The sequence below is a fragment of the Rhinopithecus roxellana genome, chromosome 4 (genome assembly GCF_007565055.1).
Source record: "Rhinopithecus roxellana isolate Shanxi Qingling chromosome 4, ASM756505v1, whole genome shotgun sequence".
NCBI classification, from domain to species: Eukaryota; Metazoa; Chordata; class Mammalia; order Primates; family Cercopithecidae; genus Rhinopithecus; species Rhinopithecus roxellana.
In genome coordinates this window covers 23532202-23556821 of record NC_044552.1, presented here as the reverse complement: position 1 = coordinate 23556821, position 24620 = coordinate 23532202, and the positions used below count along the sequence as shown (strand labels likewise).

At 40.4% G+C, this 24620-nt stretch overlaps 1 long non-coding RNA gene across 1 annotated transcript in view; it reads left to right on the top strand.

The window, feature by feature from the left end:
* Positions 1–9754, top strand: part of LOC115896796 — a 37028-nt gene extending 27274 nt beyond the window's left edge. Inside the window, exons 2-3 of the long non-coding RNA XR_004056670.1 lie at positions 4468–4583; positions 5778–9754. This is a non-coding gene — a long non-coding RNA (uncharacterized LOC115896796). The remainder of the gene's footprint in view (positions 1–4467; positions 4584–5777) is intronic.
* The last annotated feature ends 14866 nt before the right edge of the window (positions 9755–24620 follow it).

Sequence of the window (24620 nt, the reverse complement as noted above, 5' to 3'; positions counted from 1 at the left end):
AAGAACCATACAAAAGATCAAAGAAAGCATAAGTTGGTTCTTTGAAAGAATAAATAAAGTTGATAGGCCACTAACTAGACTAATAAACAGAGAGGGGAGAAAATCCAAATAAACACAATCAGGAATGACAAAGGGGACGTTGTCACTGACCACACAAAAATACAAAAAACGCTTGGAGACTATTATGAACACCTCTATGCACACAAACTAGAAAACCCAGAAGAATGGATAAATTCCTAGGAACGTACAACCTCCCAAGATTGAACCAGAAATTGAAACCCTGAACAGACCAATAACAAGTTCCAAAAATTGAATCAGTAATAAAAAACCTACTAACCAGAAAAAGTCCTGGACCAGATGGATTCAGAGCCAAATTCTACCAGACATGTAAAGAGAAGCTCGTATCATTCCTACTGAAACTATTCCAAAAAAATTGAGAAAGAGGGACGCTTCTCTAACTCAGTCTGTGAGGCCAGCATCATTCCGATACCAGAACCTGGCAGAGACACAACAGAAGAAAAGAACTTCAGACCAATAACCCTGATGAACATATGTGCAAAAATCCTCAACAAAATACTACCAAATGAAATCCAGCAGCACACCAAAAAGCTAATCCATCATAATCAAGTAGGCTTTATCCCTGGAATGCAGAGTTGGCTCAACCTACCCAAATCAATAAATGTGATTCATCACATAAAGAGAACTAAAAACAAAAACCACACGATTACCTTAATAGATGCAGAAAAGGCTTTTGGTAAAATTCAACATTCATTCATGTTAAGAACCCTCAACAAACTAGGTTTGAAGTTACAGTCCTCAAAATAATAAGAGCCATCTCTGACAAACCCAAAGCCAATATAATATTGAATTGGCAAAAGCTAGAAGCATTCTATTTAGGAACTGGAACAAGACAAGGATGCCCAGTCTCACTACTCCTATTCAACATAGTACTGGAAGTTCTATTCGGAGCAGTCAGGTGAGAGAAAGAAAGAAAAGGCATCCAGATAGGAGGGGAGGAAGTCAAATTATCTCTCTTCACAGATAATGATTCTATACCTAGAAAACTCCATGGTCTCTTCCTGAGGGCTTCTAGATCTGAAAAAGAACTTCAGCAGAGTTTCAGGATACAAAATCAGTTTACAAAAATCTGTAGCATTTCTATACACCAGTAACATCTAAACAGAGAACCATGTGAAGAATGCAGTTTCATTCACAGTAGCCTCAAGAAGAATAAAATACCTAGGAATACAGCTAACCGAAGAAGGTGAACGATCTCTACAATGAGAATTTTACAAGACACTGCACAAAGAAATCAGATTACACAAACAAATGGAAAAATATTCCATGCTCCTGGATAGGAAGAATTAATATCGTTAAAACCGCCATACTGGTCAAAGCAATTTACAGATTCAGTGTTACTCTTTTCAAATTGCTAATGACATTTTTCACAGAGTTAGGAAGAAAAATTCAAAAATTCATATGGAACCAAGAAGGAGCTCAAATAGCCAAAGCAATCCTAAGCAAAAAGAACAAAGCTGGAGGCATCACACTACCTGTCTTCAAATTATAAGGTTACAGTAAGCAAGACAGCATGGCACTGGTACAGAAACAGACACATAGACTAATGGAACAGGTTAGAGAACTCAGTAAAGCCACGTACCTAAAACCATCTGATGTTCAACAAAATTGACAATAACAAGCAATGGGGAAAGAACTCCCTATTCAATAAATGGTGCTGGGATAACTGGATAGCCATATGCAGAAGAATGAAACTGAACCCCTATCTTTCACCATATATAAAAATCAACTCAAAGTGGATTAAAGGCTTAAATGTAAAACCTAAAACTATGAAAATACTAGAAGAAAACCTAGGAAGTACCATTTTGAACATCAGCCCTGGCAAAGACTTCATGATTAAGACTCCAAAAGCAACTCCAACAGAACCAAAAATTGCCAAGTAAGCCTTAATTAAACTAAAGAGCTTCTGCACAGAAAATGAAACTGTCAACAGAGTAAACAGCCTACAGAATGAGAGAAAATATCTGCAACTGTGCATCCGACAAAGGTTTAATAACCAGAATCTATAAGGAACTTAGTAAGCAAAAAGGAACTCCATTAAAAAATGGGCAAAGGACATGAACACTTTTCAAAAGAAACATAAGAAAAAAAATGCTTAATATCACTAATTAGGGGAATGTAAACCAAAACCACAGTGAGATACCATCTCACACCAGTCAGAAAGGCTATTATTAAAAAAGTCAAAAACTAACTGATGCTGGTGAGGTTGTGGAGAAAAGAGAATGCTTATACACTGCAAATGGGAATGTAAATTAGTTCAGCCATTGTGGAAAGCAGTCTGGAAATTTCTCAGATAACTTAAAACTACCGTTTAACCCAGCAATCCCTTTACTATACCCAAAGGAATATAAATAGTTCTACATAAAGACACATGCACATATACTTTCACTGCGGCACTATTCACAATGGGCATGGTGGCTGGTGCCTATAATCCTAGCTACTCAAGGCAGGATAATCGTTTGAACCTAGGAAGCAGAGGTTGCAGTGAGCCAAAATCATGCCATTGCACTCCAGCCTGGGCGACAGGGTGAGACTCCATCTCAAAAAAAGAAGAAAATGCGGTGTGTATACACCATGGAATAGAATACTACACAACTATAAAGAATGAGATAATGTCCTTTGCAGCAACATGGATGGAGCTGGAGGCCATTATCTTAAGACAATTAATGCAGGAACAGAAAACCAAATACTATATGTTGTCACTTTTAAATGGGAGCTAAACATTGAATACACATGGACATAAGGGAGCAACAGACACCAGGACCTACTTGAGGGTGGAGGGCGAAAGGAGGGTGAAGACTGAAAAACTACCTTTTGGGTATTATGCTGATGACCTGGGTGACAAAATTATCTGTATACAGAACCCCCATGGCATTGTAGTTTACCCATATAACAAACCTACACATGTACCCCTTGAACCTAAAACAGAAGTTGAATAGTGAAAAAAAATTTTTAAATATATTTTTAATGAGAGAGAAGGGGACTGAGCATGGTGGCTCATACCTATAATCCCAGCACTTCAGAAGATTGAGGCAGGAGGATTGCTTGAGGCCAGGAGTTTGAGACCACCTTAGGGAACATAGACCCCATCCTTACAAAAAATTTTAAACATTAGCAGGTGTGTTGGCATGTGCCCATAGTCCCAGGTACTCGGGAAGATGAGGAGGGAGGATCACTTGAGCCAGGAGTTTGAGGCTGCAGTGAGCTGTGACCATGCCACTGCAGTCCAGCCTGGATGATAGAGCAGAATCGTGTCAAATGAAAAAGAAGGAGAGGAGGCAAAAAATTTTGCCTTGAGCTGGCCCTGCCATTAGAGGAACCCATTAAGAGCAATTTCCTGTTTGGTAAACTCAGAGTTCACTGATGGATGCTAGTCGTTATTAGATCACTTTAAAAACTGTACAGTGTGGTCCAGCACAGAGCACAGTCTTTCAAATGAAAGAAAGCTGGATTTAAATTCTGACTCTGCCTCCTAGGGTGTAGCCTTGAACCAAGGACATTCCTTCAACTCTTGCTTTGATCATAACTAAAATGAAGGATAATCAGTAATGTGAGTATACTGAAAAAAGGAAAGTACTGAGCATGGTGCTGGCATCCAAGAGAGGCTCAATAACTTTCTTTATTTTTATTTCATAGAATTCATGACCTCAAAGAACATATCAGGCCGGGCGCGGTGGCTCAAGCCTGTAATCCCAGCACTTTGGGAGGCCGAGACGGGCGGATCATGAGGTCAGGAGATCGAGACCATCCTGGCTAACACGGTGAAACCCCGTCTCTACTAAAAAATACAAAAAAAAAAATAGCCGGGCGAGGTGGCGGGTGCCTGTAGTCCCAGCTACTCGGGAGGCTGAGGCAGGAGAATGGCGTAAACCCGGGAGGCGGAGCTTGCAGTGAGCTGAGATCTGGCCACTGCACTCCAGCCTGGGCGACAGAGCGAGACTCCGTCTCAAAAAAAAAAAAACATATCTATGAGTGATTTCTGTTAGGGAAACATGTTGACCCTGCCCCAAATACCTAGTGCTTTAAAAAAAAAAGTCACATGTCTAATAGTCTATACAAATTCTCTCTTGTCAGGTAGAAGTGAGAGCAAGAGTCTTAACAGCAAACAAATACCCTTGTGAACTCCGAAATACTTCAGATTTTCATTACAAAGATTTTGTCACGGACAGGGGACATAGCTAGGGGTGTTGGAAACCACACCCACTTCCACCTGAGGGAAAGACAGGATAGTAACTGAGTGACCACTAGATACCCTCTCTCAGAGTTGAAGGTTCCTTAAGCCTGAGAGGTCATTATTGTCATCATCTGTGCCCTGTAATGAGGTATTAGCAGGGATGATGTGTATTTCTTCTGGACTGGGAATTTAACTGCTGGTTTATGTTCTTCCAGAGCTCCCTCTTTGCCCACTAGCAGGGCAATAGCTGGTGCTGAAAACAGTGGCTGCTTGGCGAGCCTGGATCTCCAAGTGACTCCAAGTGACCCCCTCAGCAACTCCTGATGAACAGGTAGCATGAAAAAGAAAACTTTTTGGTTTATACTAGTGAGATATGGGAGTTGTATATCATTGCAGCATAATCTATGCTATAGATGATGCAATACTGCTACATTAGGGTTTTTGATTTCTAGGTCAGGCCCTATGCCTAGGATAGCTTACTGCTGACACACTCTTCGGCCAGTCTTTCAGCTCTGCACAACACCAGATATGCCAGGATTTTGGCCTTTGACTCAGAGCTCTTTTCTGGAATTCTCTTCTTCATGACCAGAGAATAACTCTGTCTTGCTTTGCTGACAAGAGATAATAATCTAGAAATGGCTATAGTTATAGTTCATACAGGAAATGTATAAAAAATTGAGCTAATCTAGAGAAGAGAAAATAAAAGGTGGGGAGTTTTAGTTGCATTCAAATCCCTGGTTCCAGTTGTACCTGAGATGCAGTTACATTCTTACTGTTCCTTTAGTTTGCTGAATAACATAATGAATCCCCATGTTGACAAGGTTAAGTTAGATTTCTATCATTTTTCTAGGAATAACATAGTGTGTTTTTATTTGCCCAGATGTTATAGCTCACCTAAAAAAAAAAAAAAACAAAAAAAAAAACCCTATCTATCCAGGGCTTTTGTTGCCTTTTTTTTTTTTTTTTTTGAGACGGAGTCTCACTCTGTTGCCCAGGCTGGAATGCAGTGATGCAGTGGTGCAATCTTGGCCTATTGCAACCTCTGCCTCCGGGGTTCAAGCAGTTCTCCTGCCTCATCATCCCTGGTAGCTGGGACTACAGGCATGCACCACCACACCTAATTTTTGTGTTTTTTGTAGAAACGGGGTTTCACCACGTTGGCCAGGCTAGTCTCAAACTCCTGACCTCAGGTGATCCTCCCGCCTCAGCCTCCCAAAGTTCTGGGATTACAGACATGAGCCACCATGCCTGGCCTATTGCCATTTTCAGTGTTGTGTCCAGTGATGTTTCCTTCACACCTAGAAGTCTTCAGGGGATTTGTATATGGATTGTGAAATCCTTTAGTGACATGGAAGTTTCTATGTCATGCAGAGAGAGAAATTGTGATGCCTGGATGCCTGAGGTTTTTTGGAGTGAGGTACTATGCATTTGCAGGTAATTGTAAACTGTATAATCCAGGATTAAAAGATAAACTATTGTTGTGTTTAGAATACAATAATTTGTTGTTGTTGTTGTTTTGTAATAGGACTGAAACCAATAATAAGGCAAGTCAACCAAAGGTTCTGTGGTATAGACAAGACAACAAAAGGACAGACTACTTGTGGAACCTAGCATTGTTTTTCTGCAGCACTAAGTAACATTTGTGCTCCATAAGATCTTTGCAAACCACACACAGGAATTGCTGGTCATCCTGCCAATAGATGCTGCTCACAGAACCAAATTTCCTGTGCTGGATTGTCACTCATGGGCTTGAGAGTAGGAGACTGGAGACCAAGGTGGCTAGAATCCAGTTGGGCCTGACGTCTCCCTGTTGAAAGAGCTCCTTGTGGAATGGACAGCACATGGCTCCCGTGGTGGATCTGATAGTGGTACAGCACCAAGTGATGCAGGCCTGCCCCGGGCCACGGCCACAGAAGATGCTCCCAGGGTCCCCCGAGTACTCTAGACACACTGCAGGCCACCTCTCCCAGCAGGTTCCTAGTCATGGGCCCTATCATCATGACTTCTGTCCAAGGTGTGCTCAGAAATCTCTTCCTTAACACCTGTGACTTTCTGACAGGTGGAGGATGTGGTCAGGAATGGGAAAAGGATTCAAGACAGGAAGAGGAAGGGGTTCAGGATGAAGAGAGATAATCTGTGCCACAGATGCTGGCCCTGCAGTTACCTCCCACCTAGTCCATGCACACACATTCTAATCCCCTCCCATTGCTCTACATGCTGCGGCCAGAGAGGCCTTTCTCAAAGTGGAAGTCTCATCCTCACTTCTCTGGTTACAGTGCTGGGCCGTGGATGACTTACAAGTCTTAGCAGGAATTGTCTGCGCACTCCCCGCTCCTGCCTGCTACCTTGTTTCCCTCCAGTCGCGAGAGCAAACATTGATTGAGCCTTAACAATGTACCAGGCTTGTCCTAAGTCCTTCATATGTATTCACTCAAACAATCCTCACAACATTCCTGTCACATCTCCTGTTTCACAGTGAGGGTTCTAAAGCACGCAGTAGGTGAGGAACTTGTCCAGGGTCACACAACTAAGTGGGGGTGGAGAAACATCAAATCTAGGTGGTACAGGTGGTGGCCAGAACCCATCAGCACCTCACTACAGCTGCCTCCAGCTTCTCCCTCTAGAAAATACTCCTCCCTATCAACTCCTGTTGTCCTCTGGGCTCAGTTGACATGTCATCTCCTCAAGGAGGACATCCTGAGATGCTCCCCCGACTAGGGTGGGCACCCACTTCCACACTCCAAATGCATGTCTGTTTGACCTGTGTATTGCTGCATCCCCACTGCATGGCAGATAGCAGGCCCCTAATAAGTATGATTTGAGCAAATAAATATAGTTATTCAAAAAATAGGGAGGACTTCTTGTTTCTAGTAATGGTGGGCTAGGACATTTGGACCAACCCTCCTGCAGAAAATAGCCATTTATTTTGATGCAATATACCTGGCTACAACTACAGAGATTTCAGATATTTGGAGGGCTATTATGTGAAGATTTATACTCTTGGTGACATAGAGGTTAGAAATTGGTTGTTTCCATAGAGTATGAGAGACACAGAATTGTGCTCATCATAAGGATCTTTTTTAAAAATTAGACTTAATAAAATGGGCTGCTTTGGTAGGTGGTGAGTTCTCTGTCACGAAAGAGATTCAGCCACTTGCTCTGAGAAAGCATGGAGAATACTGACATCGTAAGGGTCGACCACCTCATCTCTGAGGCCCCCTCCTCGCTTAGGTTGCCTTTGTACGTGGAACACTGGGCTGAGTGTCAAAGAACTTGGGTTCCACAAGCTGTGCGATCATGGCTGGTTATTTTTGGACCTATTCCTAATATCTGTTAGTTAAGCTGACCCATCAGTACTGACCCACTTCACAGAGTTATGAAGGGATTAAATTTGGTATTACATATAAATTTTTGTTTTGTTTGCTTTTTGTTGTTCTTTTTTTGTTTTGCTTTTTTCTTTGCATTATGAAATCCCAAGTCAACTTTTTCCATTCTTTTATTTCTTAAAAAATTGACATCATCATTATAACAACAAAATAATTTTAAAAATAAAATAAAAACCCTGCAACCCCTCAATCTAGTACAATAATCATACTTTTTTCTCTCTATTCTCTTTTATTGTGACCAAGGATGACTTTGGGCATTGATGGGAGGAACTATTTCATTTAACTCCCTGCTATCTGAACATGATTCACACTTGGCCTTTCACCACCCCCCAAGTAGCTACACATGATATGATAATAGTATTGGTGGTGGTTTTAGAGACTTGGAGAGAAAACTGAAGTTGGATTTGGGTAAACGAAAAAAGAATGGGAATTATGTTTTCTCCATTCTAAAGCCCATAGAGCAATATTAATTGTTCCCACCCCTCTGCTATTCTGTCTCCTCAGGTACTGTGTGCAGAAATGTGATTGAGTTTCAAGTCAGGGCCTCTGCCCTTTTCCTTCCAGAAACAAAACCAAGATAATTTATCCTGAACACACACAGTGAAAAAAGGAAGGAAGGGAGTGGGGAGAAAAAGTCCAGGTCTTACCTGGGATTCTCTGTCTCCTGCAACATGAAGGGTTTAGCCTGGGAGGAGGTGGTGAGAACTCTGGGAGAGATAAAAGAAGGAAAGAATAGTTTTACCCATGCTGAAGTTAAACCTTCACCTAGAGAAGCAAACAAACAAACAAACAAAACACTGTTCCATTTTGTGCCTCCCTTCCTAGAGTTTTAGCCAAAGGTTTAACTAAGTAATTGGTTTTACCAGGGCACTCACTCCTCTTATCCCGAGTCTGTTTGCCTCCCTCCCCATCCTCCTCCTCACCTCTTTCAGGCAGGGTGGGGATAGCAGCCGGAGGAGATTCTGGGATCCTGGCAACTCCTGTAAGGACCGCAGGACAGCCCCTCTGTGGGGATGCGTGGTGCCCCATCTGCTGTCCTTCTGAGAATAAGAATGCACTGCCTTCACTTTACTGTGTTAGAGTCCATCCAGACAGTTCTATCCAAAGAATAGTTTCTTTTTTCCCCAACAGGCAATCAGGAAATGATTCCTTTCTGGACTACTTCTGTCTAGTGCCTGGGAATCTTGAGTCAATCCCTCACTAAGTCAGTGACTAAGTGAGCCTCTCTGAGCCTCCTAGTTCATGTTGCTTAGGGAACCTGATATTTTCATGAAATCTGCCTACACATGGGCAGCCCAACAACAGAGCTAATGGTGGTGACCAAAGTGAACAAAGAAGTATAGTTGTGTCAGTTTCCTAGTTGCCCATGTGGACAAGTCAGCAGGATCAGGACACGAGGAAGAGTAAATGTGAGACAGTCATGTGACTTCTGCGATAATATTCTAGATTTTTAAACCCCAAAATTTTGCTAAAATTTTGGTGAAACCCTGAACTTTCTTCGTTGCATATACTGGCCCTATCTGTACCATCATACAACTATCTCACATTAAAGCTATTTTTCTTGAGCACTGATGAGTAAGGTTGGTATGTTTGAGTTCCTCAGATCAGCAAAAACCCATTTTCCTGTAAGTCTTATGTTTAGTATTTAAGGAACTAAAACTTAAATACATTGTGTGAAATGGTTGACACTTCACTGATAATGATTTATTGCTTGGATTAATAAATTTTCTAAAAGTTGTCTTACTATGTAGAATATGGTTTGCAACCAGCGGAACCATTAATCTATACTGTGATAATATGCACTATGTATAATTGTTTAAAAGTTTCTACTTAATGATGTAACATGCTGTATTTAATTACACATTTGGCTAAACTGTATACTAACATCTGATGGCATTTTTCCAGTGTGTTGCTTTTTTCAAATACTTTATTGTACAAAGCTGTTCTTAATATTTTTCAAGTTTTTCTCTTTGAATTTTGCTAATGTTTTCCTTGAATTATGAGCACTGACAGAATGTGCTTAGCACTTTTGGCTATTCACACAGCTTTTGAGCATGATTTGCATCCAGTATTGACATTGCTAGCAATAATAAGCCATCTGTGAGTTTTGTCAAAAGTTATTGGGGATTTTTTAAATTTTAGAAATGCAAATTGTTTCCTTGAACTAACTTGTGCAGTTGCAAAGGCATTTCCAGTTGCTATGCTTTTTGTACAATATCAGGTGTTCCAGATTATGATTCATTATTAATGTCATTGCTTCCTTGTTCCCTCTGAGATCCAGAAGATTCATGTTTACAATATTCAGAAACAAAAAGGTGTCCAAAGCTTGTCACTTTATTATTACTGTTCTTAATATTCTGTTTAAGTTTTTGAATTCATAGATATCAAAACACTGCACAATTATGATTTTCACAGGAATAACAACACACCAACAATAAGAACAAAAGAAAAGCAAATAGGCTATCTAAAAGTTTTGACAATATTAGGATAATGATAAATTGACAGTTTTTCTAAATCTCACAGTAAAGAATGTGTAGCAACCCAGCAACACTGTTACCTGTGACCTCAGCCTCCAACCCTGGGGATCACACGTCAACATGAGATTTGGGAGGGACAAATATATAAACTATATCACCAATGGAGTTATCTGGGCACATAGCCGCCCTGATTAAAAGCTGTATTCTACAGCCTTTCTTGAGGCTAGCTCTAAGTTTTGGCCAATAAGATGAAGCAGATGTGAAACTGTAGGTTTTGCCCTTAAAGGTCCGGGCCTTTTTCTCCTTCCCAGCTTTCCCTGCCCTCCTCAAGGACCATAGACATGGTCTTGGGTACTCCAAGTCATGCTAATAAGGGCAATACCCTTATAATTATTATAATAGCAGAGAAGGAAGTCCAAAGGAGCCCAGTTGCCTAGACAACTTCATAATGCAGATGCCTTAGTGGCCCTGGACTGTCTGCCTCACTGCCATGGGAGACATACACACTACTTTCCTATTTGACTGTCTGGGTTGCTGCTGCACACAACTGAATTAATATCCTATCTAATAAGAATAGAGAGATTAGGACTTCTGGGGAGGGAGGAGCTGTGATAATCTGTTCTGGAGATGAGCAGAGATATTGACAGTGTTCGCCACTCGGGGCTCCCTGGGATATTTATTCTGAGTTGAAGTAAGGGAAAGCTGGGGCACAGGGGCAGCACAGCGAGATTGGAGACTGTTATTTTCCCCATTTTTCTAGCCATGGAGGATTCCCTGGGGGAGTATTTGTACTCACCAGGTGTTAGATTTGTGTCTCTGTTTCTTCACTTCCTTTCCTCTTTACCACCAGATCCCTCATTCATCCCAGCCGAATCAGACTCACTGCCTCTCCTCATCTTCCTCCTGCTGCTGCTGTCTGACGACAGATGCAGGGCACTTCTTTAGGAGGTCATGGACTGACACAGTTCTCCTTCATTCTTGCTTGTAGTTCTCAAGAATAACTTTAGAATGTGCTGGAAATGCAATGAATATCCTGAGATGCACAGGAACTACCTGAAACAGCCCAGACTTTGTTCCTGTCCCTCCTAGGGAATGCAACATTTTGAGTTAGGGAGGAACTGCCTGGGACAGCCTGGGCTTTTGCTCCTTTCTCCTGTGGAAGCAGGAAGTCCTTCAAAGCTTTTTTCAGTGATTCACAATGCCCCTGAGGCATACAACCCTGGTCAGGCTGCCTTTTGGGGACCTTCAGCTGTTGTGCAATTAGGGCACATGCAGTTGAGACTCCATCCATCATTGGCAACTTTCTTGAACCTGACAGGGCTAGCTCATAGACTGACTTCTAGGCTTCTGTTGTCCCTTGCTGCCTATCTGTATGTAATAAACCTGCTTCATATAGCTGGTTGGGTGTTTGTTCTCTCACCGTACTTGGCAATTGGTAAAACTGCAACCCAGGGTGCAGTGGGTGGAAGCATTCTGACTCCTAAGTTTGGTGGTTAATATAATGATAGTTTTCCCTATCCTCTATACAGTGTGAGTCCTCCCTTGGGATTGGTTACTTCTGAATCTGCATCACAGCAAGGACTGTGGAGGCTGAGGCTGAGAGGAACAACCCCTCAGGTCAAAAAAAGGAATACAGGGTCATTTGCCATCAGTTTCGTGGGGTGTCTGTGTTTTCCCAGCCTGGCTTGGACAGTAACCTGACACATTTGACCCTTGATGTCTCCAAAATATATATTCCATCATAATTAGAATACTTATCATATTCTATTTATTATAACCATTGCATTAGGTCCAGCTTATACTCCAAGGCTAAAGATTACATAAGGCCACAAATACCAGGAGATGAGGCCCTTTGGGGACCATCTTTGTGTCTGCCTACCACAAAAGTGACCTTGAGAACAACCTACTGCATAGATTCCCACAGTGCTGTAGGAAAGGATGCAGAGATTATAAGGAGATACAGACCTGAAGTCGAGGATTTGGTGCTTAACCCTAGTAATACAAATCAAAATTATGATCCTAGAAAGGTAGTCCACAATTTCTGGTAATATTGGTAATAAAGGTGAGGAAATGAAAAGAAGGCAAGATGTGCTAATAGTTAATGTTCTCTGTGATTTTTCTCATGGACCAGAGAATCTGCCAATCTCTTTTTGTTTAATGGTTATGTGCTTTAATTATAATCACACACAGGCTGAACAAACTTGTCCTTCTCCCACAGCATAGATCATCCAGCTGCCCTGCTCTCAGGGGAGGAGCACTTAAGTTTGCACAGCACCACAGACCTCTGCAGCCCAAGCCACTGAGGCACTCAGAGACATCTCCCATGTTGAATGCAGCTAAATAAACTGCACAGAGTTTACATTACTACATCCACCCAGAACAAGGCCAACACATCCTACCCAACTGACACCTCAAACCCATCTCCAGGTGAAACTTTTTCTGCATGAAAGCTACTCTACACAACTGGAAGGAGAAACTGTTCCAGAAGATGCACAGATAACAATGCAAAAACATGAAAAACAAGGAAACATGATAACACTAAAACAATAATTCTTTAGTAGCCAATCCAAACTAAGTGAAAATGTATGAATTCTCTGAAAATAAATTCAAAATAATAATTTTAAGGAAACTCAACTAGATACAGGAGAATACAAATAGACAACTTCAACAAAACCAGAAAAACAGTTCATGATCTGAGTAAGAAATCCAACAAAGGGTGGATATCGTAAAAGAACCAAAGAAGCCTGGGTAATCATGCCTATACTCCCAACACTTTGGGAGACCAAGGCGGGTCTAGAGCCCAGGAGGTTGAGACCAGCCTGGGCAACATAGAAAAAAGATAAAATATTAAAGAAAAAAATCAGATCTTACAGTTACAGAAGTTCAGTGAATGAGATAAAAAATACAGTCAAGAACTTTAACAACAGACTAACGTAAGAAAAAAGACTCTTGGGCAGCATTAATAACAAAATTTGTAGCACTAAACGCCCACACCACAAACTTAGAAAGATCTCAAATTAACAACCTAACATCACAACTAAAAGAACTAGAGAAGCAAGAGTACACCAACCCCAAAGCTAGCAGAAGATAAGAGATAATCAAAATCAGAGCTAAACTGGAGACTGAGACATGAAAAAACATTAAAAAGATTCACAAATCCAGGAGTTGTATTTTAAAAAATTAATAAGGTAGGCCACTAGCTAGACTAATAAGAAAATATCCAAATAACACAATTAGAAATGACTAAGAAGATATTACCACTGACCCTACAGAAATACAAATAACCATTTGAGACTACTATGAACACCCATCTGTACACAAACTAGAAAATTTAGAAGAGATGGATAAATTCCTGGACATATACACCTTCCCAAGACTGAACTAGGAAGAAATTGATTTCCTGAACAGACCAATAATGAGCTCCAAAATAGAATCAGTAACAAATAGCCTACCAACCAAAAAAAAAAAAAAAAAAAAAAATCCCAGCACCAGATAGATTCACAGCCCAGTTCTATCAGATGTACAAAGAAGAGCTGGTACCATTCCTACTGGAACTATTTCCAAAAATTGAGGAGGAGGGACTCCTCCCTAATTAATTCTGTGAGCCAGCATTATCCTGATACCAAAATCTAGCAGAGACATAACAACAACAACAACAAAAAGACAACTTCAGACCAATATACTTGATGAACATTGATGCAAAGCCTCCAACAAAATACTTGGAAACTGAATCCAGCAACATATCAAAAAGCTAATCCACCACAATTAAGTAGGCGTTATCACAATGCAAGATTGGTTCAGTAGAACCAAATCAATAAATGTGATTCATCACATAAACAGAACTAAAAGCAAAAACTATATGATTACATCAATAGATGCAAAAAAGCCTTTCAATAAAATTCAACATCACTTCATGTTAAAAATTCCCCATAAACTCGGTATTGAAGGAACATAACTCAGAATAATAAGCACCAACTATAACAAACTCACAGCCAACATCATACTGAATGGGCAAAAGCTACAAGCATTCCCCTTGAAAAGTGGTACAAGATAAGGAAGCCCTTTCTCACCACTCCTATTCAATATAGTATTGAAAGTCCTGATCACAGCAGTCAGGCAACAAAAATAATAAAAGGCATCCAAATGGGAAGAGAGGAAGTCAAACTACCCTTGTTTGCAGACAACATGATTCTATATCTAGAAAACCCCATAGCCTCAGCCCAAAAGGTCCTTCAGCTGATAAACAATTTCACCAAAGTTTCAGGAGACAAAATCAATGCACAAAAATCACTAATATTCCTATATACAATAGCCAAGCCAAGAGCCAAATTAGGAGCACAATCCCATTCATAATTGCCACAAAAAGAATAAAATACCTAGGACTGCAGCTAACCAAGGAAGTAAAGGATCTCTACAATGAGAATCACAAACACTGCTCAGAGAAATCAGAGATGACGCAAACAAATGGAAAAACTTTCCATGCTTATGGCTAGGAAGAATCAATATCATTAAAGTGGTCATACTACCGAAAGCAATTTATAGATTCAATGCTATTCCTATCAAACTATCAATTACATTTTTCACAGAACTAGAAAAAACTTTTAAAATTCATATGGAACCAAAGAGCCTGAATAGTCAAGGCAATCCTAAGCAAAAAGAACAAAGGTGGAGGCATAACATTACCTAACTTCAAACTACAAGGCTACTGTGACCAAAACAGCATGGTACTGATACAAAAGCAGACACACAGACCAATGGGACAGAATAGAGAGCCCAGAAATAAGGCAGCAAACCTACAGCCATCTGATCTTCAACAAAGTTGACAAAAACAAGCAATGGGGAAAGGGCTCCTTATTCAATAAATGGTGCTGGGATAACTGGTTGGCCATATGCAGAAGATCGTAACTGGACCCCACCCCTTTCTTTTACCATGTACAAACATTAACTTAAGATGGTTTAAAGAGTTGAAACCCAAAATTATAAAAATTCTGTAGATAACTTAGGCAATGCCATTCTGGACATAGGATCTGGCAAAGATTTCATGATGAAGACAACAAAAGCAATCATAACAAAAGCAAATATTGACAAATCAGATTTAAGAGCTTCTCTACAGCTGGCCGGGCGCGGTGGCTCAAGCCTGTAATCGCAGCACTTTGGGAGGCTGAGATGGGTGGATCACGAAGTCAGGAGATCGAGACCATCCTGGCTAACACAGTGAAACCCCGTCTCTACTAAAAAATACAAAAAACTAGCCGGGAGAGGTGGCGGGCGCCTGTAGTCCCAGATACTCGGGAGGCTACTCGGGAGGCTGAGGCAGGAGAATGACGTAAACGTGGGAGGCGGAGCTTGCAGTGAGCTGAGATCCGGCCACTGCACTCCAGCCTGGGCGACAGAGCGAGACTCCGTCTTAAAAAAAAAAAAAAAGAGCTTCTCCACAGCAAAAGAAACATCAACAGGGCAGACAATCTACTAGAATGAGAGAAAATTTTTGCAAACTATGCATCTGACAAGGGGCTAATATCTAGCATCTATAAGGAATTTAAACACAGTTACAGGAAAAAAAAAAAACCCACTCCATTAAAAAATGGGCAAAGGACATGAACAGATGCTTTTCAAAGAAGACATACATGCAGCCAATTAGCATATTAAAAAACTCAATTATCACTGATCATTAGAGAAATGCAAAATCAAAACCATAATGAGACATCATCTCATGCCAGTAAGGATGGCTACGAAAAAGTAAAAAAATAATAGATGCTGGTGAGGTTATGGAGAAAAGGAACATATACACTGTTGTTAGGAGTGTGAATTAGTTCAACCACTGTGGAAAGCAGTGTGGCGACTCCTCAAAGAACTAAAAATAGAACTACCATTTGACCCACCAATTCCATTACTGGGTATTTACCTAAAGGAATATAAATCACTCTACCATAAAGACACATGCAAGTGTATGTTCATTGCAGCACTATTAACAATAACAAAGCCAGGCGCAGTGGCTCACCTCACACCTGTAACTCCAGCATTTTCGGAGGCTGAGGCAGGCAGATCACCTGAGGTCAGCAGTTTGAGACCAGCCTAAGCAACATGAAGAAATGCCTTCTCTACTAAAAATACAAAATTAGCCAGGCATGGTGGTGCATGCCTGTAATCCCAGCTACCTGGGAGACTGAGGGAGGAGAAGTGCCTGAACCTGGGAGGTGGAGGTTGTGGTGAGCCAAGATCATGCCTTTGCACTCCAGCCTGGCAAAGGAGTGAGACTCCATCTCAAAAAAAAAGAAAAGAAAAGAAAAGAAAATACACAGTCAAATAAAGAAAAGAGAAAAATACACATTCAGCAGAGACAAAAAATAAAAACCAATGATGCATACCTACAGGATCTAAAAAACAGCTTCTTAAGGGCAAATCAAGGAGTTTTGGCCTTAAAGAAGAGATAGAGAAAGAGATAGGAATAGAAAGTTTATTGAAAGGGATAACACAGAACTTCCTAAATCTAGAGAAAGATATCTATATCCAAGTACAAGAAAGTTATAGAATACCAGGTCAATTTAACGCAAAGATTACCTCAAGACATTTAATAATCAAACTCCCAAAGGTCAAGGGTAAAGAAAGGATCCTAAAAGCAGCAAGAGAAAAGAAACAGATAACATACAATGGAGCTCCAGTACATCTGGCAGCATATTTTTCAGTGGAAACCTTACAAACTAGGAGAGAGTGACATGATATATGTTAAAGTGCTGAAGGGAAAAAACCTTTTACCCTAGAATAGTATATGCAGCAAAAATATCCTTCAAACATGAAGCATAAATAAAGACTTTCCCAGACAAACTAAAGCTGAGGGATTTCATCAACACTGGACTGGTCCCATAAGAAATGCTTAAGATAGTACTTCGGTCAGAAAGAAAAGGACATTAATGAGCAACAAGAAATCATCTAAAGGAACAAAACTCACTGTTAAGAGTAAGTACACAGAAAACCCTAAAGTATGATAACATTGTAACTGTGGTGTGTAAGTAGAAAGAATAAATAATAAACCAATCAAAAATAATAACTACAACAACTTTTCAAGACATAGTCAGTACAATAAGATAAAACTAGAAACAACAAAAAGTTAAAAAGTGGGGGGATGAAGTTAAGATGTAGAGTTTTTATTAGTTTTCTTTTTGTTTGTTAATGCAAACAGTGTTATCATGTTAAAATAATGGGTTATAGAATCGTATTTGTAATCTTCATGGTAACCTCAAACCAAAAAAACATATACTGGATACTTAAAGAATAAAAAGCAAAAACCCAAATCATATCACCAGAGAAAATTACCTTCCCTAAAGAAAGACAGGAAGGAAAGAAGAAGAGCACACAATAACCAGAAAATAAATAAATAACAAGGCCGGAGTAAGTCTTTACTTATCAATAATACATTGAACGGAAATGGACTAAACTCTCCAATCAAAAGACATAGACTGGCTGAATGAATCAAAAAAACAAGACCTATCGATCTGTTGCCTACAAGAAACACACTTCACCTATAAAGGCACACATAGACCGAAAGTAAAGGGTTGGAAAAAGATATTCCATGCCAATGGAAACCAGAAAAAAAGAGGAGTAATGATTTTGATATAAAAACATAAGAAGAGACAAAGTCACTATACAATGATAAAAGGGTAATATGGTTTCCATTTCTGTGTCCCCACCCAAAGTTCATGTTCCGCTGTAATTCTCAGTGTTGGAGGTGGGGCCTGCTGGGAGATGATTGGATCATGGGGATGGATCCTTCATGAATAATTCAGCACCATCCTCTTAGTTCTGTTCTAATAGTAGTGAGTTCTTCTGAAATCTGGTTGCTTAAAAATGTGTAGCACCTCCCCACACCACCCACTTGCCTTGATCCTACCTATTCCTGCTATGTAGATGCTTGCTTCCACTTTGCATTCTTCTGTGAGTAAAAGCTCCCTCAGGCCTTCCCAGAATCAGATGCTGCTATGCTTCCTGTACAGCCTGTAGGACTATGAGCCAATTCAACCTCTTTTCTTCATAAGTTAACCAGTCTTGGGTATTTCTTTATAGCAGTGCAAGAACAGAATAATACAGAAAATTGGTACAGAGGAGTGAGGCATTGCTAGAAAGATACCTGAAAATATGGAAGCAGCAGTGGAACTGGGTAACAGACAGAGGTTGGAAGAGTGCGGAGGGGTCAGAAGACAGGAAGATGAGGGAAAGTTTGGAATTTCTTAGAGATTTATTAAATTGTTGTGACCAAAATACTGATAGTGATATGGACAATGAACAATGAAGTCCATAGGAAGTCTCAGATGGAGATGAGAGACTTATTGGGAACTGGAGTGAAGGTCACTTTCGTTATGTGTTAGCAAAGAGGTTGGAGACATTGTGCCCCTGCCCTAGGAATCTGTGGAACTCTGAACTTGAGAGTGATGATTTAGGGTATCTGGCAGAATAAATTTCTAAGCAGCAAAGCGTTCAAGAAGTAGCCTGGCTGCTTCTGGTAGCTTACACTAATATTTGTGAGTAAAGATATGACCAGAAACTGGAAGTTATATTTAAAAGGGAAGCAGAATGTAAAAGTTTGGAGAATTTGCAGCCTGGCCATGTTGTAGAAAAGAAAAACCCATTTTCTAGAGAGGAATTCAAGCTAGCTGCAGAAAACTGCAAGTAACAAGGAACAAAATGTTGATAGCCAAGATAATGGGAAAAACAACTTGAAGGAATTTCAAATACCTCAGGGGCAGCCTCTCCCATCACAAACCCAAAGGCCTAGGAGGGAAGAATGGTTTCCTGGGCCAGGCTCAGGGTCCTGCTGCCATGCACAGCCTTAGGAAACTGCTCTCCAAATCCCAGCTGCTCAGCTCCAGCTTCAGCTCAAAGGGTCCCACGTACAGCTCAGGCTGCTGCTCCAAAGGGTGCAAGTTATAAGCCTTGGTGGCTCCATGTGGTATTAAATTAAGCCTGTAGGTGCACAGGGTGCAAGAATTGAGGCTTGGGAGCTTCCACCTAGATTTCAGAGTATGTGTGGGAAAGCCTGGATGTCCAGGCAGAAGCCAGCTGCAGGGGCAGAGCCCTCTTGGAGAACCTCTACTAGGGCAGTGTGGAGGGGAAATTTGGGGTTGAAGTTCTCACATAGAAATCCCCTCTAGTGTACTGCCTAGTGGAGCTGTGAGAAGAGGGCCATTGTCCTCTGGATCTCAGGATGGTAGATCTGCCAATGACAGCTTGCACTGTACACCTGGAAAAGCCACAGGCACTCAATGCCAGCCCATGAAAGCAGCAACAGTGGCTCTACCCTGCAAAGTCCCAGGGGCTGAGCTGCCCAAGGCCTTGGGAGTCCACCCCTTGCACCAATGTGCCCTGGATGTGAGATATGGAGTCAAAGGAGACTATTTTGAAGCTTTAAGATCTAATGACTACCCTTCTGGGTTTCAGACTTGTGTGGGTCCTGTAGCCCCTTTCTTTTGGCCAATTTCTCACTTTTGGAAGGGGAGTATTTACCCAATTCCTGTACCCCCACTGTATGTTGGAAGTAACTAACTACTTTTTTATTTTATAAGCTCACAGGTTGGAGAGACTTGCCTTGTCTCAGGAGAGACTTTGGACTTTTGAATTAATGCTGAAATGAGTTAAGACTTTGAGGGACTGTTGGGAAGGCATGACTGTATTTTGCAGTATGAGAAGGACATGAGATTTGGGAGACGCCAGAGGTGGAATAATATGGTTTGGATCTGCATCCCCACCAAAATCCCATGTTCAATTGTAATCCTAAATGTTGGAGGTGGGGCCTAGTGGAAGATGATTGGATCATGGGGGTAGTTTCTCTTGGTTTAACACCATCCCCCTGGGTGCTGTTCTCATGACAGTGGTGAGTTATTGTGAGATCTGATTGTTTAAAAGTGTGTTCCATCTCCTCCACCTTCCTCCTGCTCCAGTCATGTAAGACATGCCTGCCTCCCCTTCACCTGTTGCCATGATTGTAAGTGTTCTGAGGCCTCCCCAGCAATGCTTTCTGTACAGCCTGCAGAACTGCAAGCCAATTAAACCTCTTTTCTCTATATATTACCTAGTCTCAGGTATTTATTTATAGCAGTGCAAGAACAGACTAATACAGGGTTCAATTCAGCAAGGGGATATAACAAATATAAATATATATGCACTCAACACTGCAGCACCCAGATATATAAAGCAAATATGAATAGAGCTAGAGAGAGAGAGTGACCCCAACACAATAATAGCTGGAGACTTCAACACCACATTTTCAGCATTGGACAGATCTTCCAGACAGAAAATCAAAAAAGAAACAACAGACTTAATCTGCACTATAGATCAAATGGATCTAATACATACTTACAGAACATTTTATCCAATGGCTGCAGAATACACATTCTTTTTTTTAGCACATGTATCATTCTCAAGGACAGACCATATGTTAGGTCACAAGTCTTAAAACATTTAAAAAATTGAATAATATCAAGCATCTTCTCTGACCACAGTGGAATACAACTAGAAACTAATAACAAGAGGAATTTTTCAAACTATACAAATACATGAAAATTAAACAATATGCTCCTGAATGACCATTGAGTCAATGAAGAAATTACAAAGGAAATTGAACAATTTATTGAAACAAATGATAAAGGAAACACAACATACCAAAACCTATGGGATATGGCAAAAGCAGTACTAAGAGGCAAATTTATAGCTGTAAGTGCTTACATCAAAAAAGAGGAAAAACTTCAAATAAGCAATTTAACAATGGCCTCAAAGAACTAGAAAAGCAAGAGCAAACCAAACCCAAAACTAGAAGAAAAGAAATAATAAAAATCAGAGCATAAATAAATAAAATTGAAATAAAAACAATGCAAAAGAACAATGAAACAAAAAGTTGCTTTTTTTCAAAAGTTAAATAAAACTGACAAGTCTTTAGCAAGACGGAGAAAAAAGAGATGAGATACAAATAAATAAAATCAGAAATGAAAAAGAAGACATTACAACTGACTGCAGAAATTCAAAGGATCATTAGGGGCTACCATGAGCAACCCATATGCCAACAAATTGGAAAATCTAGAACAAACTGACAATTCCTAGACACATACAACCTACTGAGACTGAACCAGGAAGAAATCCAAAACCTGAACAGACTAATAACAAATAATTAGGTTGAAGCCATAATAAAAAGTCTCACACTAAAGAAAAGCCAAGGACCCGATGGCTGCACTGCTGAATTCTACCAAACATTTAAAGAGCTAATACCAATTCGACTCAAGCTGTTGAAAAATAGAGGAGGAGAGAATATTTCCAAAGTCATTCTAGGAGACCAGTATCACCCTGATACCAAAACCAGACAAAGACATATCAAAAAAAGAAAACTACAGGCCAATTTCTCTGATGAATATCAATGCCAGAATCCTCAACAAAATATCAGGAAACTAAATTCAACAATACAATAAAGAGATAATTCATCAGGGTCGGGTGCAGTGGCTTATGCCTCCAATCCCAGCACTTTGGGAGGCCGAGGTGGGCAGATCACCTGAGGTCAGGAGTTCGAGACCAGCCTGACCAACATGGTGAAACCTCATCCCTACCAGAAATACAAAATTAGCTGGGTGTGGTGGCACATCCCTATAATCCCAGCTACTCAGGAGGCTGAAGCAGGAGAATTGCTTGAACCTAGGAGGTGGAGGATGCAGTGAGCCGAGATTGTGGCACTGCACTCCAGCCTGGGTGACAGAGTGGGACTCCATCTAAAAAAAAAAAAAAAATCATTCATCATAACCAAGTGGAATTCATCCCTGGGATGCAAGGATGGTTCAACACATGCAAATCAATCGGTGTAATACATCATGTCAAAAAGAATGATTAAAACCATATGATTATTTCTATTGATGCTGAAAAAGTAAAACCATATGATTATTTCTATTGATGCTGAAAAAGTACTTTATAAAATCCAACATCCCTTCATGATAAAAACCCTCAAAAAACTGTGTATAAAAGAAATATACCTCAATATAATAGCCAGATATGACAGACCCACAGCTAGTATCATACTTGATGGGGAAAAAGTGAAAGCCTTTCCTATAAGATCTGGAACACAACAAGGATGTCCACTGTCACCACTGTTATTCAACAAAGTACTGGATGTCCTAGCTAGAGCAATCAGACAAGAGAAGACAGAAAGGCCATCCAAATTGGAAAGGAAGAAGTTAAATTAGCCTAGTTTGCAGATGACATGAACTTATATTTGGAAAAAACCTAAAGGCTCCACAAGAAAACTATTAGAATCAATAAATTCAGTAAAGTTGCAGGACACAAAATCTACAAAAACCAGTAGCATATCTATCTGACAACAGCGAACAATTTGAAAAATTTTAAATTTAAAAAAGTAATTTCATTTACAAGAGCCACACATAAAATTAAATACCTAGGAATTAACCAAAAATGTGGAAGATATCTATGAGGAGAACTATAAAACACTGCAACCTCCACCTCCTGGTTCAAGCGATTCTCCTGCCTCAGCCTCCTGAGTAGCTGGGACTACAGGCATGTGTCATTACGCCCAGCTAATTTTTGTATTTTTAGTAGAGACGGAGGGGGGCTTTCACCATGTTGGCCAGGATGGTCTCGATCTCTTGACCTTGTGATCCACCCACCTCCGTCTCAAAAAATAAAAAATCAAAATGTAATAAAGATTTAAATCTAAGACCTCAAATTATGAAACTACTATAAGAAAACATTGGGGAAAATCTCCAGGACAGTAGTCTGGCCAAAAATTTCTTGAGCAATACTCCACAAGCACAGGCAACCAAAATAAAACTGGACAAATAGTATCACATCAAGTTAAAAAGTTTCTACAAAGCAAAGGATACAATCAATAAAGTAAACAGAAAACCCACAGAATGTGAGAAAATATTTGCAAACTACCCATCTGACAAAGAAATGATAACCAGAATATATAAGAAGCTCAAACGACTCTATGGTAAAAAAAAACAAAAACAAAAACAAAAATAACAAAAATCTCAAAGTCTGAGTAAGAAATGGGCAAAAGATTTGAATAGACATTTCTCAAAAGAATACATATAGGCTGGGCGTGGGGGCTCACGCCTGCAATCCCAGCACTTTGGGAGACTGAGGTGGGTGGATCATGAGGTCAGGAGTTCGAGACCAGCCTGACCAACATTGTGAAACCCCATCTCGACTAAAAATACAAAAATTAGCTGGGCGTGGTGGCACGCACCTGTAATCCCAGCTACTCAGGAGGCTGAGGCAGGAGAATCGCTTGAACCTGGGAGGCAGAGGTCGCAGTGAGCCGAGATTGCGCCACTGCACTCCAGCCTGGGCAAGAGAGTGAGACTCTGTCTCAAAACAAACAAACAAACAAAACAAAAAAAAGAAAAGAAAAAGGAAAAAGACATACAAAGCCAGGTACAGTGGCTTACGCCTGTAATCCTAGCACTTTGGGAGACCAAGGCAGGTGGGATTGAGCCCAGAAGTTTGAGACCAGACTGAGCAATATGGTCAAACCCCATTTCTGCAAAATACAAAAATAAAAAACAGGTGGGAGTGGCGGTGCACACCACTAGCTACTTAGGAGGCTGAGATGGGAAGATCACTGGAACCTGGGGAACTTGAGGCTGCAGTGAATCATAATTTCACCAATGTACTCCACCCTGGGCGACAGAGTGACAGACCCTGTCTCAAAAAAAAAAAAAAAAAAAAAAAAGAAGCATATAAATGGCAAACAGGCATATGAAAAGGTGCTGATGATTACTGATCAGCAGAGAAATGCAAATCAAAACTACAATGAGATATAATCTCACCCCAGTTAAAATGGCTTATATCCAAAACACAGGCAATAACAAATACTGGTGAGGATGTTGAGGAAAGGGAACCCTCATACACTGTTGATGGGAATGTAAAGTAGTACAACCACTATGGATAACAGTTTAGAGGTTCCTCAAAAAACTAAAAATTGAGTTGCAATATGATGCAACAATCCCACTGCTGGGTATATATACCCCACAAAAAAGAAAATCAGGGTTGGGCATGGTGGCTCACACCTGTAATCCCAGCACTATGGGAGGCCAAGGAGGGCAGATCACTTGAGCCTAGAAGTTCAAGTCCAGTCTGAGCAACATGGCAAAACCTGATTTCTACAAAATACAAAAAAAAAAAAAAAAAAAAAAAAAATAGCCAGGTGTAGTGGTGCACACTTATAGTCCTAGCTACTGTGGAGGCTGAGGTAGGATCACTTGAACCTAGGAGGTGGAGGTTGCAGTGAGCCAAGATCATGCCACTGTACTCCAACCTGGGTGACAAAGCATGATCCTGTCTTAAAAAAAAAAAAAAAAGAAAGAAAGAAAATCAGTATACGGAGGAGATATCTGCACTCTTGTTTGTTACAGTACTGTTTACAATAGCTAAGATTTGGAAGCAACCTAAATGTCCAACAGCAGATGAATGGATAAGGAAAATTTGGTATGTATACACAATGAGGTACTATTCAGC